This window comes from Dendropsophus ebraccatus, unplaced genomic scaffold (assembly GCF_027789765.1).
Source record: "Dendropsophus ebraccatus isolate aDenEbr1 unplaced genomic scaffold, aDenEbr1.pat pat_scaffold_1828_ctg1, whole genome shotgun sequence".
NCBI classification, from domain to species: Eukaryota; Metazoa; Chordata; class Amphibia; order Anura; family Hylidae; genus Dendropsophus; species Dendropsophus ebraccatus.
The window spans coordinates 9,851-25,743 of record NW_027209260.1 but is presented as its reverse complement, the minus strand read 5'-3'; the positions used below and the strand labels follow the sequence as shown (position 1 = coordinate 25,743).

The 15,893-nt window shown below is 51.9% G+C and overlaps 1 pseudogene; it reads right to left on the bottom strand.

Moving 5' to 3' along the window:
* Positions 1-1,905: 1,905 nt before the first annotated feature.
* LOC138775664 (zinc finger protein 135-like) lies at positions 1,906-12,717 on the bottom strand (annotated as a pseudogene).
* Between the last annotated feature and the right edge of the window lie 3,176 nt (positions 12,718-15,893).

Sequence of the window (15,893 nt, the reverse complement as noted above, 5' to 3'; positions counted from 1 at the left end):
TCTCTCTCTGTCGCCCTCCCATGTTCCGTCTCTCTCTGTCGCCCTCTCACGTTCCCCCTCTCTCTGTCGCCCCTCCCACGTTCCGTCTCTGTCGCCCTCCCACGTTCCATCTCTCTCTGTCGCCCTCCACGTTCCATCTCTCTCTGTCGCCCTCCCACGTTCCATCTCTCTCTGTCGCCCTCCCACGTTCCGTCTCTCTGTCGCCCTCTCACGTTCCCCCTCTCTCTGTCGCCCTCCCACGTTCCGTCTCTCTGTCGCCCTCCCACGTTCCGTCTCTTTGTCGCCTGCCGCATTCCGTCTCGGTTCCGCTGCCTGAAGTGAGTGGTGCTCATCAGTCCCACAGAGGGTAATTGGAGCAGCAGTGTGCGTCCAGCACAACCACTCACACAGCCCTGCAGCGGTATTACATTATTACATTCCTCACTTCCCCCCTGTGGATAGATAACAACTGCTGCATGTGCTGCTACCTTTATTCAACCCATATAATTCTGATGATTTGATTGGCTATGCTTCCCTTTTTTTTTTTTTTTTTTTTTTTTTTACAAACACACAACAGCAGCACAACAACAATCCACAACGATACAGATACAATCAAGATTATTTTAGACCATAATCTGCCACATCTAGCGGATGGTATAAAAATAATATAGACGACCTAAGGGGCAGCACCAGGAATCCGAGGCATAGCCAGGCAAGAAAAAATTAATTCTAACAAATAATATATATATTACATCAATTAAAATCAAATATTTCTCATAAATTGAAAAAGAAAAAAAAAAAAAAAAAAAAAAATAGTGCTCAGTACTTTTCCCCCATGGATCCCGCTCACAGATCACAGCCTCCTCAGTACTTCTCCCCCATGGATCCCGCTCACAGATCCCAGCCTCCTCAGTACTTTTCCTTCATGGATCCCGCTCACAGATCCCAGCCTCCTCAGTACTTTTCCTTCATGGATCCCGCTCGCAGATCCAGCCTCCTCAGTACTTTTCCCCCATGGATCCCGCTCACAGATCACAGCCTCCTCAGTACTTTTCCTTCATGGATCCCGCTCACAGATCCCAGCCTCCTCGGTACTTTTCCCTCATGGATCCCGCTCACAGATCCCAGCCTCCTCAGTACTTTTTCCCCATGAATCCCGCTCACAACTTCCAGCCTCCTCAGTACTTTCCCACATGGATCCCGCTCACAGATCCCAGCCTCCTCACTACTTTTTACCCCGTGGAACTCGCTCAGATCCCAGCCTCCTCGGTACTTTTTCCCTATGGATCCCGCTCACAGATCACAGCCGTCTCTGTTCTTTTCCCCCATGGATCCCGCTCACAGATCACAGCCTCCTATCTGCATTAACATTTCTCACATTCCAGACAAGAACAAGCGGTTTCTTTTTCTATGTGAATTTGTTTGTAAAGAAATGTTTGAATTATCCACAAGTCAAGACGTCTTCTCTCCGGTGTGACTTCTCTGACGATTCCTTAGTTTTGCGATAGTAAAAAGCCTTTCCAACATTTTCAACAGGAATATGGCTTCGCGCCGAGCATAAACACGCCCCCCCCTTCTGCCACAGCTATCTGGTCTAAGTGGATGATGTTCATGGATACGCCTACTTATCTCACACATTCTACCTCTTAATCATGACTACCGCGGATACTATGGCGACGGTCTTGCCCTGTACTCTCACTGTTGGCATCCCCTCCTCTCCTAGTCCGGGGCTGTGCTGGCTCTCCTCCTCTTCTTCTCCCTTCTATCCCGCTCTTTTCTTTGTTGGATTAATCTATGTCTATTACTCTTCAGTGACCCTTCAGCAACTATATCAAGGTCTGTTACCAAGCCCTAATGTTGCATTGCACTGTTATATGTTTAGTGCTATGCTCTATCTAGTTGGGCTGTCTAAGCTGGCCGGGGTATTATTAACCCGATAGATGTTATGTTACTGGAGATTTTCTGCAACATGCTTATGACCATGTTATTCATGAGGTTATTTGTGGCTCTGTTCACTGTGATATAATCCTGTATGTTGCCTCCCCCTCTTCCTTTCTGTATCCCCATTTAACCTTTCAATAAACTCATCTGAATTAAAAAAAAAAAAAAAAAAAAAAAAAAAAGGAATATGGCTTCGCTTCCTTCGTAACTTCTCAAGCGTGTTACAAGAACTGGTTTATGTGTAAAACATTTCCAACATTATGAACATAAATATGTCTTCTCTCCTCTGTGAACTCTCTCGTGTTTGGAAAGACTTTTTTTAATTGTAAAACATTTTCCACAGTCTGAACATGTATACGGCTTCTCTCCTGTGTGACCTCTCAAATGTTGTGCAAGTAGGGATTTACTTATGAAAATTTTCCCACATTCTAAACATGAATATGGCTTCTCTCCTGTGTGCCCTCTCACATGTTTTATAAGATCTGAATTATTTGAGAAACATTTCCCACATTCTGAACATGAATATGGTTTTTCTCCTGTGTGAATTCTCTCGTGTATAACAAGATGTCCTTTCTGCTGAAATAATTTCCCACATTCTAGACAGGAATATGGCTTTTCTCCTGTATGAATTCTCTCGTGTCTAACAAGAACAGATTTACTTGAGAAACATTTTCCACATTCTGAACAGGAATATGGCTTCTCACCTGTGTGAATTCTCTTATGTATAACAAGTTGGGATGAATGTATAAACAATTTTCCACAATCTGGACAGGAATATGGCTTCACTCCTGTGTGAATTATCTTATGTGTAACAAGAACTGATTTATCTGAAAAACATTTTCCACATTCTGAACATGAGAATGGCTTCTCCCCTGTGTGAATTCTCTTATGTATAACAAGTTTGGGATGAATGTGTAAACAATTTTCCACAATCTGGACAGGAATATGGCTTCTCTCCTGTGTGACCTCTCTCATGTCTAACAAGAACAGATTTATTTGAGAAACATTTCCCACATTCTGAACATGAATATGGCTTCTCTCCTGTGTGACTTCTCTTATGAATAACAAGTTGGAACGTATGTGTAAACAATTTCCCGCATTCTGAACATGAATACGGCTTCTCTCCTGTGTGAGTTCTCTCATGTGAAACTAAAACAGATTTATCCGAGAAACATTTCCCACATTCTGAACACGAAAAATGGCTTCTCTCCTTTGTGGCCTCTCTCGTGTCTAAAACGAGCCGAATTACTTGAAAAACATTTCCACATTCTGAACATGTATATGGCTTGTCCCCTGTGTGACTTCTCTCGTGTATATCAAGTTGGGATTTCTTCATAAAACATTTCCCACACTCAGTAACATGAATATGGCTTTTTCTCTGTGTGCATTCTTTCATGCTTAACGAGACTTGATTTACAGGGAAAACCTCTCTTACATTCTGAACAGGAATATGTCTTCTCGCCTGTGTGACTTCTGTCTGTTAAAAGAATTGAGCTTTTTATATAACTTTCCACATTTCTCTCTTTAAATCCTGCCCACCCCCTCCTCACCTGTCCTTGTGGTCGCAGTGTGCGAGTGGTCGGGAGAAGATTCCTCATGGTCAGGAGGATTATATGATAGATCTGTAGTGTGACATCCTGGATATACAGTAAGGGGGAGGAGGGCTTCTCCTGAGGAGTGCTGCTCCGCACCTTCATGCTCTTCTTTATAATTCAGCAGTAGCACAATATTCTCACTGGGATTTCCTGTAAAGGGTAAAATAGGTATTTTTTCCCTAAAGAACAAACAAACTACAAAGTAGAGAAAGTAAGTTGTGAGTAGTAAGTTTGTATTCCATGAATGGGTCGGTTAGTCGGCAGCACATCCTGACTCACACCCTGAAGCTGCTGGAAATCCTCACTTCCTGGTCCACTCTGTCTCCACTTCTCTGTCCTCCCCCTCCCTTTTGAGACAGAGGTCAAGTGATCTCTGTATCGTCTTTTGTCAATGGCAAACTGTAACTAGCCATCTGTAACCCCGCCCACCACTGACATCACACCAATCAGTGATCACCTGGCCAAGGACAAGGAAACAACAGCCTCTTCTGAGCAGTATAGGGGAAAGGAGACACGGTTATTTCATCTCTCTCTATCTATGTATATAAAAGAATTGATAGACACAAAGACAGAAATTGTGTAGTGGGTAAAGTAGAAGAAAAAGAAGGGGGTCATTCACTCCATGAGTACAGACTGGGATTCTACCACTGCCCGTAATGTACAAGAGCCGGCTACATTACCATTTGTCATATAGTGTGAAAAGCTCTTACAATCTGGTAAAGTGGGGACGGACTAGTGCGCAGCATAAGGGGAGTCCCTCATGACAGGGATTGACAGGCCAGTAGCAGGTCAGATGGGGGGCAACAGGCTCAGTGTGAGCAGGTGGGGAGCACGTGCACAAGGGGGGAGGAGGAAAAGTGAGTGTGGAGAAGTAAACAGAATAGGTGGTTGGTCAGAAGGAAGAGGGGGGAGTAGCTGAAGGGGCCGGGGTATAAAAGTTAGCCACGAGTGGGGGTGGTCACCCATTGTGGTTTAGCAGGCAGAAATCGTCTTACCTGTACTGCTGCACTGTATTGCTTGCCTCATGTCTGCCGAGGTTCTGATGGAGAGGCTGAGGAGGATGGCCGATGAGCGGGGCCAGGAATGGCTGCAGACCCAACTCCAAGGTCTGCTGGGGTCCGGGGAAGCGGCGCCGCCAGCTCCTTCCCTACGAGACGGACTAGGAGGTCACGTCCTCCTGAGCGCCTTAGCCCTGAAGTGACCCCCCGGGTCCGACGCTGAATCGGGAGCCCCTCTAGGGACCCTCCGGGTTCTGCCGCGGGCAGGGCCGCTTCCCGCCCGGCGTGCAGGATCCGGGAGGAATCCCTCTACAAGGCGGGACTCGCAGCCGAGGGGAGAAGTCCCTCTCCCCTCCTTCAGATGCCGTCGCGGGTGGATCGGGGTCCGGAGCGGCTGGTGCAGCGAGGCCTGGAGGGAGAAGAGCGCCAGCTCGGCGGGGGACCGCTGCGGTGAGAAGCAGCAGAGGAAGGAGGCAGGAGCAGGCAGTCGGCGGCCTCCTCGGCGTGGGGAGGACTGCGAACAGGGTTCCCCTGGTTCGGGATGATCGGCGCCACTCGCCAGCGGAGGTGAGGGGGCGGAGCCACGCGGGCTTTGAGCGTTGCGAGAGTGACGAAGATGAGCGACGTCATCAGCCTCAGCCGGAAGTGCCCCAGCGTCAGCCACCGGAAGTCAGCCGTCAGGTGGTGCTGGATGTTGGTCACCGCGAGTCACCGGAAGTCAGCCGACGCAGACCGGAGGCCCAGGAGAGAGGAGAAGCCGTGCGTCCGGATCCAGGGTCGGCCGCTGTTAGGCCCGCCGGTCCCAGACAGCCGGGTGAGTGTGCAGCTGTAGCAGCGCCTGCGTTGGGGGGGTTGGGGAACGCGCAGCTGGGGGGTTTGGGGACATTGTTGTATGGGCTGAAGGATTGTTGGCTGGTTTTGGCCCGGGAGTGGGCGGGGGAGGATCACCAGTACCTGCGTGGACGGGGGTCCGGGGGGTGAGTGGCAGTGTGGCTGGGCCTAGCGGGAGTGGGGAAGGTTTGGTGACGCCGGCCTCTGGTGGCGGAGGGGGGGTTGGATAGGGCCCAGGGCAGGGAAACGGAGGTGGACGGGGAGGGTGTATGTGTGTTTTGAGGGGCCGTTGGGGGCACACCTCAAGCCGGAAGTGCGGGAGAAGGTATGGCGGGGGGAATAATGTTGAGATTTTGTCACTATTGCAGCTAGGGAAATTTAACCTGGATAAGGTGAAGCCGTCTGAGGAGAAAAAGGACAAGGAGGAAAAGAAGAGGTATCGGTTGATACCTCGAACTTTTACTAACTGGTTTCAGACAGCGGAAGGCTTTGCGACTCAGCATTTGTTGGGATCACAAGGATATCAGCTTGTGGCTGCGGGTGACGGCACCAGTACGCACGGGGGTGGGGTCCCAGTCCTTACCAGGGTCCGTTGGAGGTCCTAGCCAGCCCGGACATTCAACGGCGGCTCAACGGGGGCTGTGTTTCCTCTTTAACGAGGGAAGTTGTAAGTACGGAGCTAGGTGCAAGTTCAAGCACGAGTGCTCCTTCTGCGGGGGTACCCATGGGGCGACGCGCTGTTTTAAGAAGAACAGGCAGCAAGGAGGGAGGGACGCGGTTGGAAAAGGGGGTGACGCCGGTGCGTCTGGAGGCAATGCGGGGGTTTCTAAGTAGATACTCGGATCGTGCTTCGGCTGGTTTGTTGGAAGAGGGATTTGCGGTGGGGTTTCGTATTCCGTCTGTTGGAGTCTCGGAAGGGGGGGCAGCGGGGCGGCGTAACTTGAAATCGGCGGAGGCTCACCCGGGGGGTGGTGTCTGCAAAGTTGGGGAAAGAGGTGGCTCTGGGACGGATGGTGGGTCCGTTCGGGGCGCCCCCGTGTGCGGGTTTCACCTTTGGGGGTGGTGCCGAAGAAAGAACCGAACAAGTTTCGGTTGATTCATCACCTATCATACCCCAAGGGCTCCTCTGTGAATGACGGGATAGACCCGGAGCTTTGCTCGGTGGTGTATACCTCGTTCGACGAGGCGTTGCGGTGGGTGCGGCTGTATGGAAGGGGGGCATTGTTAGCAAAGGTGGATGTGGGGGCAGCTTTTCGGCTGCTTCCGGTCCACCCAGATTCTATGCCACTGTTGGGCTGTTTTTGGGAAGGGGCTTATTTTGTGGACCGCTGTCTGCCGATGGGATGCTCGCTGTCCTGCGCCTACTTCGAGGCGTTCAGTACGTTTTTGGAGTGGGGTGGTGAGGGACGTGGCTGGCATCCGGTCGGTCATCCACTACCTGGATGATTTTTTGTGCATTGGCCCAGCGGATTCGAGGGTGTGTTCGGTTTTGTTGCGTACGTTGGAGGGGTTTTTTTTTGGACTTTGGGGTTCCCCTGGCGGTGGAAATGTCAGAAGGTCCGGTTACGGCTTTGAACTTTCTGGGAATACGGATCGACACAGTGCACATGGAGTTCAGCTTGCCGGAGGATAAGCTGGTAGACCTCAGGGCGGTAGTGCGGAGAGTAAAGGGGTTGCGGAAGGTGACTCTCAGGGAGTTGCAGTCCCTCCTCGGCAAGCTTAACTTTGCGTGTCGGATCAAGCCAATGGGGAGTGTTTTCTGTCGTCGCCTGGCCCAGGCGACGGCGGGTATCACATGCCCCCATTATTTTGTGCGGCTACGGCGAGAGCTGAGGGACGACCTGGGGGTGTGGGAGTCGTTCCTGGCGTCGTATAACGGGAGGTCGCTGATGATGGACTTGGTCGTGGAGGCGCCGGACTTGGATTTGTTTACCAATGCGGCTGGGGTTGGGGGTTTCGGGGCGTTTTTGCAGGGGAGTTGGTGTTGGGGTTTGTGGCCGGAGTCGTGGCAGAGGGCAGGGCTGGTAAGGAACCTTACGTTGCTCGAACTGTTTCCCATAGTGGTGGCGGTTACCATTTGGGGGAACAGGTTCAGGAACAAGAAGAGTGCGATTTCACTGTGATAACATGAGCGTGGTTTCAGCAATTAACGGGTTGTCGGCATCGTCCCCCCGGTGGTGCGGTTGCTACAGCATCTAGTATTGCAGTGTTTGTTGTTGAACGCTTGGGTGACCGCGGTGCATGTGCCCGGCGTTTCTAACTCCATTGCTGATTCTCTCTCTCGTTCACAGTGGGATCGTTTCCGGTCACTGGTTCCGGACGCGAACGAGAGGGGGGATCCGTTTCTGGAGGAATTGTGGAGGCTGCCCTTCGGTCTGCTGAGTGCCTGATTAGAGAGTCGGTAACACGGAATACATGGCGAGGTTACGAGGCGGCTTGGTCGCATTGGGTGGAGTGGCAGGATACCTGGGGACGATTGGGGGAGGGGGAATGGGGGTTTTTGTTATTGATCGGTAATTGCCGGGAGGAGGGCTGGACGGTCCCGAGGCTGAACAGGAGGTTGCGGGGGTAGCGTTTGGCTGCAAGTTGCGTGGCCTTCCTGATGTTACGAAGGCCTTTTTGGTGCGTCAGGCGGTGAGGGGTTTTCGGAGAGGTTACAGGGTGTCGGATCAGCGTCGTCCGGTGTCATTTGTAGTTTTGGAATCATTGGGGGGTGCAGGGTTGTTGTGTCGCTCGCTCAGTGAAGCTAGGTTGTTTAGGTTGGCGTTCTCATTGGCATTTTTTGGTGCGCTCCGCCTGGGGGAGCTGGTAAGCCCGTCGGTCAAGGTACCGGGGGGTTTACGGAGTGCGGATGTGGAGATGTTTGAGGATAGGGTGGAGTTAAGGATTCGCCGCTCTAAGACGGACCAGAGGGGTAGGGGTAAGAGAGTGGTGCTTTTTGCATTCCCGGGGTCGCGGGTGTGCCCGGTAGCTTGTATGAGGGCGTATGGGCTGGGACCTGGAGGGGAGGGGCCGTTGCTCAAGCATGACGACGGCGGCTCCTTCTTGTCCCAGTTCCAATTCATAGCAATATTCAGGAAATGTCTAGGGGCGGCAGGATTTTGTCCGGGGGAGTATTGTGAGCATTCGTTCCGGATTGGTGCAGCAACGGAGGCGGCAAGGTGGGGCCTGAGTGAGGAGGTAGTTCGCCACATTGGGCGATGGGAATCCGAACGCTTTTGTTCCTACATCCGCTTCGGGCGGCTGGAGAGCAGGCAGTTAGAGGATGGGAGTGGATGGGGGGGGGGAGTTGATTGTTTTGGTTACGGGGTGTTGTGCAAGTTGTTGGTTATCTGTTTTGTTTCCTTCTCAGGTCCCGAGCGGACCTGGTGTGGATACTTGGACATTCTTTTGTATACTGGAGAGCGTTACGTGCAGCGGTGCGGCCGGACGGACGGCAACTGGGCATTTCACGTGCGGAGGTGGTGGTTCGATGGTTGGGGGAGAGAGGCATGATGTGGAGGAGAGTGCTTCCGGAATTCCATCGTTATGTAAGGTTGGATAGGGAGCCGGATGTGCTGTTACTTCATGTAGGGGGGGAACGATTTAGGGGCCCGACCGATCAGGGAAGCTGGTGGCGACATGAAGTTTGACTTTCTTCGGTTATGGTCACAGTTTCGAAGCTAGTGGACGGTCTGGTCGGACATAGTGCCGCGCAAGGTGTGGCGGGGGGGGGGGGGGGGGGGGGGGTGCTCGGTAGCGCGGATTAACAAGGCGCAAGTTAAAGTGAACAGAGCCATGGGGAGATTTATGGCGCGTAATGGGGTGGTGGCTATACGGCATATGGACTTGGAGGCGGTGTTGGAGCATACTGGAGGCGGGATGGGGTACACCTAAACGCTGTAGGCACAGACATGTGGTTGCTGGGTGTCCGGGACGGGATTGATGTGGGGCTCCGAGGTGGCGGGACGCCAACACCTAAGGGGTCAGGAGTTGGCGTCTGTGGCGGTGGGGGTCCTCGGGGTTGGTGTGGACTTGGTCGTGGTGGGAGGGGGACCTCGGAGTGGTTCCGGACTCCCGGGAAAAGGAAATACAATTATTGGGCTGGGCGGCTGTAGTTTGCCACCATTAAAAGGGGTACAGTTATACGCACACAGGTGCTTGGTTGGTGCCTCTGGGTTATGTGGCCCGTAGGCCAGAGGCAAATCCTGAGTGCAGTTGGGGTCAAGTTTTAATAAGCCGCCTGAGGGGATTTTTGGGGCTCCGAGGACCGCCCCGTCAAAATAAATATGTTACAGTTTTGATATGTTTTATACTTTGTGTAATAAACAGCTGCTGTGGCCATTTAATTCCAGAACGGTGTCTGTGGTTATTGGGAAGGGAAGGGGACAGAGTGGTAGAAAGGGGGGCCTTAGTAGGGCGGAAGGGCCTTGGCAACTACCCTAGTCATGCACAAACTTTTTTGTGCTAGACAACTAAAGTGGTGTGCACCCTAAAAACAGCAAAATGTAGGTAAACTGGTAAACTGCAAAGCTGGGAAAATGCTGGGATCTGTAGTGCTGAAAAGAACTCCGCAAACAGATCACCTGCATCACAGAGATCACTGGCATCGCTCCTATGGGAAAGGCTTGAAGTGTTACTGTAATGTAGCTGTAAGGTGGAGCCCCCCCTTATATCCCTGTGCCCCCCCCTCACTATACTGCACTATACATATATACACAGGGGAAGGGAGGGAGTGTTACTGTAATGTAGCTGTAAGGTGGAGCCCCCCTTATATCCCTGTGACCCCCCCCTTCACTATACATATATACACAGGGGGGGGGGTTACTGTAATGTAGCTGTAAGGTGGAGCCCCCCCTTATATCCCTGTGCCCCCCCCCCCTCACTATACTGCACTATACATATATACACAGGGGAAGGGGGGAGTGTTACTGTAATGTAGCTGTAAGGTGGAGCCCCCCCTTATATCCCTGCCCCCCCCTCACTATACTGCACTATACATATATACACAGGGGAAGGGGGGAGTGTTACTGTAATGTAGCTGTAAGGTGGAGCCCCCCCTTATATCCCTGTGCCCCCCCCTCACTATACTGCACTATACATATATACACAGGGGAAGGGGGGGAGTGTTACTGTAATGTAGCTGTAAGGTGGAGCCCCCCCTTATATCCCTGTGCCCCCCCTCACTATACTGCACTATACATATATACACAGGGGGGGTGTTACTGTAATGTAGCTGTAACGTGGAGCCCCCCCTTATATCCCTGCCCCCCCTCACTATACTGCACTATACATATATACACAGGGGGGGGTTACTGTAATGTAGCTGTAAGGTGGAGCCCCCCCTTATATCCCTGTGTAACTCCATCCTCCCATACCTGGTATAGCAGCTCCCGGCGTCTCCTCCTCCTTCACCTCACTCATACACGGGGGATCGCCCATCATCCTCTCTTCTTCTGCTTCATCCTCCACTTTTATACTAGTCACATCTATCTGCTGATTCTCTAAGGCGATCTCCTCCTCCTCTGCTTTCACCTCGGCCTTAATGTCAATCAGACTTTCACCCTAAACAGATGATAAAAAAAAAAAAGTTAAATTGTCCTTCAATCCCTTCATGACCAAATGTTCAAAAGACTTTACCTGATTTCCCTCTGGACAGTCCTGGGAATACAGAGGACGGGGACACCTCTCTGGTGGATTCCTGTCACTGCCTCCATCTGTAGGGAACACACAGGGAGCCAAACCATTATACACTGCTACATGTCATCAGGAGGAGGGGGATAGGAGGAGGAGGATGGGAGGGGGAGGAGGATGGGAGGAGAAGGAAGATGGGGGGAGGAGGAAGATGGGGGGAGGAGGAGGACAAAGATGGGAGGATGAGGGGAGGAGGATCAAGGGGACCAGTAAAACAGGTTTTACTTTTGCAGCCAATGCCCCCCCCCCCCCCCCCCTTACACTGCTGATCGGCCATGAAATCCGTCTCCTCTTGTGCTTCAAGTTTAAACTCAACTTTGATATCGATCAGATCTTCCCTCTAAACAGACAGAAAAAAAATAAGAACTCATATGAAACTTGATCCTTGTCATATTGTGAGGAGCCTTCCGCACCCCCTACCTGATGATTCTCTGTACAGTCCTGGAAATAAAGAGGACGGGGACATCTATCACCTGCTCGCTGATCCTCCATCATGAGCCGCTGCTCCCGGTACAGATCCTTGTGTCCTGTACAGGAAGGAAAAAGTTATTTCACACATAACACAATGTAACATCCCTCCTCCTGTAAGCTTACCTTACTGCTGGGGTCACACTGATAGTAACACAATGTAACACCCCTCCTCCTGTAAGCTTACCTTACTGCTGGGGTCACACACTGATAGTAACACAATGTAACACCCCTCCTCCTGTAAGCTTACCTTACTGCTGGGGTCACACTGATAGTAACACAATGTAACATCCCTCCTCCTGTAAGCTTACCTTACTGCTGGGGGGTCACACACTGATAGTAACACAATGTAACACCCCTCCTCCTGTAAGCTTACCTTACTGCTGGGGTCACACTGATAGTAACACAATGTAACATCCCTCCTCCTGTAAGCTTACCTTACTGCTGGGGTCACACTGATAGTAACACAATGTAACATCCCTCCTCCTGTAAGCTTACCTTACTGCTGGGGGGTCACACTGATAGTAACACAATGTAACACCCCTCCTCCTGTAAGCTTACCTTACTGCTGGGGGGGAGGTCACACACTGATAGTAACACAATGTAACATCCCTCCTCCTGTAAGCTTACCTTACTGCTGGGGTCACACACTGATAGTAACACAATGTAACACCCCTCCTCCTGTAAGCTTACCTTACTGCTGGGGGGGTCACACTGATAGTAACACAATGTAACACCCCTCCTCCTGTAAGCTTACCTTACTGCTGGGGGGGTCACACTGATAGTAACACAATGTAACACCCCTCCTCCTGTAAGCTTACCTTACTGCTGGGGTCACACTGATAGTAACACAATGTAACATCCCTCCTCCTGTAAGCTTACCTTACTGCTGGGGGGGTCACACTGATAGTAACACAATGTAACACCCCTCCTCCTGTAAGCTTACCTTACTGCTGGGGGGGAGGTCACACACTGATAGTAACACAATGTAACATCCCTCCTCCTGTAAGCTTACCTTACTGCTGGGGTCACACACTGATAGTAACACAATGTAACACCCCTCCTCCTGTAAGCTTACCTTACTGCTGGGGTCACACACTGATAGTAACACAATGTAACACCCCTCCTCCTGTAAGCTTACCTTACTGCTGGGGTCACACACTGAGGAGCAGAGATCTCCACACACAACACAACAGCAGGGTGGAGGCTAGAATGTAGTTGCCACAGGTAGGTCTTGAGGACCTTTGATGACGTCATGCCCATGTGACCAGCCTCATGTGTGGGAGGAGCTATCTTCCTCTGCTCGGTTTTCTATGAGGCGGCTGGTTTCCCGCTTTTCATGAGGCAGCAGTATAGTGAGTGCAGTGTATATGATCAGCAGGAGGTAAACCACTGTTTTGAGGGGTGTGTGGGTGCAATGTTATGTGATGCTCTGCAGGGTCAGTGTGTGTGGGTGCACTGTTATGTGATGCTCTGCAGGGTCAGTGTGTGTGGGTGCACTGTTATGTGATGTTCTGCAGGGAGAGGTTTGTGGGTGCACTGTTATGTGATGCTCTGCAGGGAGAGGTTTGTGGGTGCACTGTTATGTGATGCTCTGCAGGGACAGGTTTGTGGGTGCACTGTTATGTGATGCTCTGCAGGGAGAGGTTTGTGGGTGCACTGTTATGTGATGCTCTGCAGGGAGAGGTTTGTGGGTGCACTGTTATGTGATGCTCTGCAGGGACTGGTTTGTGGGTGCACTGTTATGTGTTATGTGATGCTCTGCAGGGTTAGTGTGTGTGGGTGCACTGTTATGTGATGCTCTGCAGGGTCAGTGTGTGTGGGTGCAATGTTCTGCAGGGAGAGGTTTGTGGGTGCACTGTTATGTGATGCTCTGCAGGGAGAGGTTTGTGGGTGCACTGTTATGTGATGCTCTGCAGGGAGAGGTTTGTGGGTGCACTGTTATGTGATGCTCTGCAGGGACAGGTTTGTGGGTGCACTGTTATGTGATGCTCTGCAGGGTTAGTGTGTGCGGGTGCACTGTTATGTGATGCTCTGCAGGGACAGGTTTGTGGGTGCACTGTTATGTGATGCTCTGCAGGGACAGGTTTGTGGGTGCACTGTTATGTGATACTCTGCAGAGACAGGTTTGTGGGTGCACTGTTATGTGATGCTCTGCAGGGTCAGGTGTGTGGGTGCACTGTTATGTGATGCTCTGCAGGGACAGGTTTGTGGGTGCACTGTTATGTGATGCTCTGCAGGGACAGGTTTTTGGGTGCACTGTTATGTGATGCTCTGCAGGGACAGGTTTGTGGGTGCACTGTTATGTGATGCTCTGCAGGGTTAGTGTGTGCGGGTGCACTGTTATGTGATGCTCTGCAGGGACAGGTTTGTGGGTGCACTGTTATGTGATACTCTGCAGAGACAAGTTTGTGGGTGCACTGTTATGTGATGCTCTGCAGGGTCAGTGTGTGTGGGTGCACTGTTATGTGATGCTCTGCAGGGAGAGGTTTGTGGGTGCACGGTTATGTGATGCTCTGCAGGGTCAGTGTGTGTGTGGGTGCACTGTTATGTGATGCTCTGCAGGGAGAGGTGTGTGGGTGCACTGTTATGTGATGCTCTGCAGGGACAGGTTTGTGGGTGCACTGTTATGTGATGCTCTGCAGAGACAGGTTTGTGGGTGCACTGTTATGTGATGCTCTGCAGGGAGAGGTTTGTGGGTGCACTGTTATGTGATGCTCTGCAGGGAGAGGTTTGTGGGTGCACTGTTATGTGATGCTCTGCAGGGAGAGGTTTGTGGGTGCACTGTTATGTGATGCTCTGCAGGGTCAGTGTGTGTGGGTGCACTGTTATGTGATGGTCTGCAGGGTCAGGGGTGTGTGGATGCACTGTTGTGAGATGATCTGCAGGGTCAGGGGTGTGTGGATCCATTGCTTTGGTTGAAAGCCCAGTGCACCCCAGCCGCCAGCAGTGATACCCCCACCCTGTGGCACTGAGCGTACCCCTTTGTCCCCTGGACCTTCAGTGCTGGCCACCACAGCCCCCCCCCCCCCCCCCCCCCCCCCCCCCAGTGATGTTCACAAAGACCGGACACCATCAACCACCCCCACCCAGGAGCGCGGTAATGATCCGGCCCTCTGAGTGGCACAACTACCCCCCCCCCTGAACTTACTGATGAAGACGGGCTCTGGGCTTCTGCTCCTGAATCGCTGTAATGATCGACTATGCCCCCCCCCCCCCCCCGGACCTCTGCGGTGCTGGCCGTCACAGCCCCTAACCAGCCTGTACCCTCCCCCCCATCTCTCCCCCCCCCCACCCGGGTTCGCAGTTAAGATCATGCCCCCTGAGTGGCACAGCTCCCCCCTCACTGATGAAGACGGGCCCTGGGCTCCTGGACAGCTGTAATGATTAATGATCGGGCCCCCCATTCCTGGATTGTTGCCATGGTGCCCAACTGCAGCTTTAAAGGAAGGCCCCAGCGGGTGAGATGGGGGGAGCTCACAGTGCAGAGTGATGAGTGCCCCTCTGACCGGGAGCCCGATGGAGTGGTGCCCCTTGTATAGCGCCCTGCTTGCTTTCCCCTCCGTCCACCCCCACACTCCCCCTTCCCCTGAACCTCAGAAGTTCTCTGACCCCCCCCCCCCCCCCAACTGAAGGCGAAGATCCCCCTACCTCACCATACCCCGGACCCCCACCCGAACCTCAGCAGTCCAACCGTCCCCCGGACAAAGGGGCTGATCCTCCATCCCAGGTCTGACGGACCTCAGCGGTGAAAATATCAGCAGTGACAGCCTGACAGGACCGGAAATTGACAGGAGAGGTGAGATTACCCCCTAAAACTACAACCCCCACCATGTCCTGCTAACAGCTCATGATGGGAGTTGTAGTTTTGAAGCCTGTGGCCATCCAGAACTACAACCCCCATCATGCTTATAGGCTGATCATTTTGGGAGTTTTAGTTCTGAAGCAGATTAGAGGATGACAGCATAGGAGGAGGAGGCAGTGGCACAGTAGAACTACATCTCCCAGCATGGTGTGGTGATATGAAGCACTACAGTACAAGGGGACATGTGATGTGTGTAGTGATGTCACGATACCAGAATTTTGAGTTCGATACCGATACCAGCTGTTTTATTTTGATACTCGATACCATTTCAATACTAAAGTTTAAAAAAAAAACCCTGTAAAAATACAAATATAATGCCCCCCCAGACTGCAGATATGTGCACAACACCTCCCAGCATGCCTCTATGTGCAGAAGGAGGTATGCTGGGAGTTGTTGTGTACAAAGAGGTATGCTGGGAGTTGTTGTGCAGAAGGAGGTATGCTGGGAGTTGTTGTGTACAAGGAGGTATGCTGGGAGTTGTGTCAGGAGGCTGCTGCTGTACAACTGCAGCTCCCAACATATCTCTTTGTGCACTACAACTCC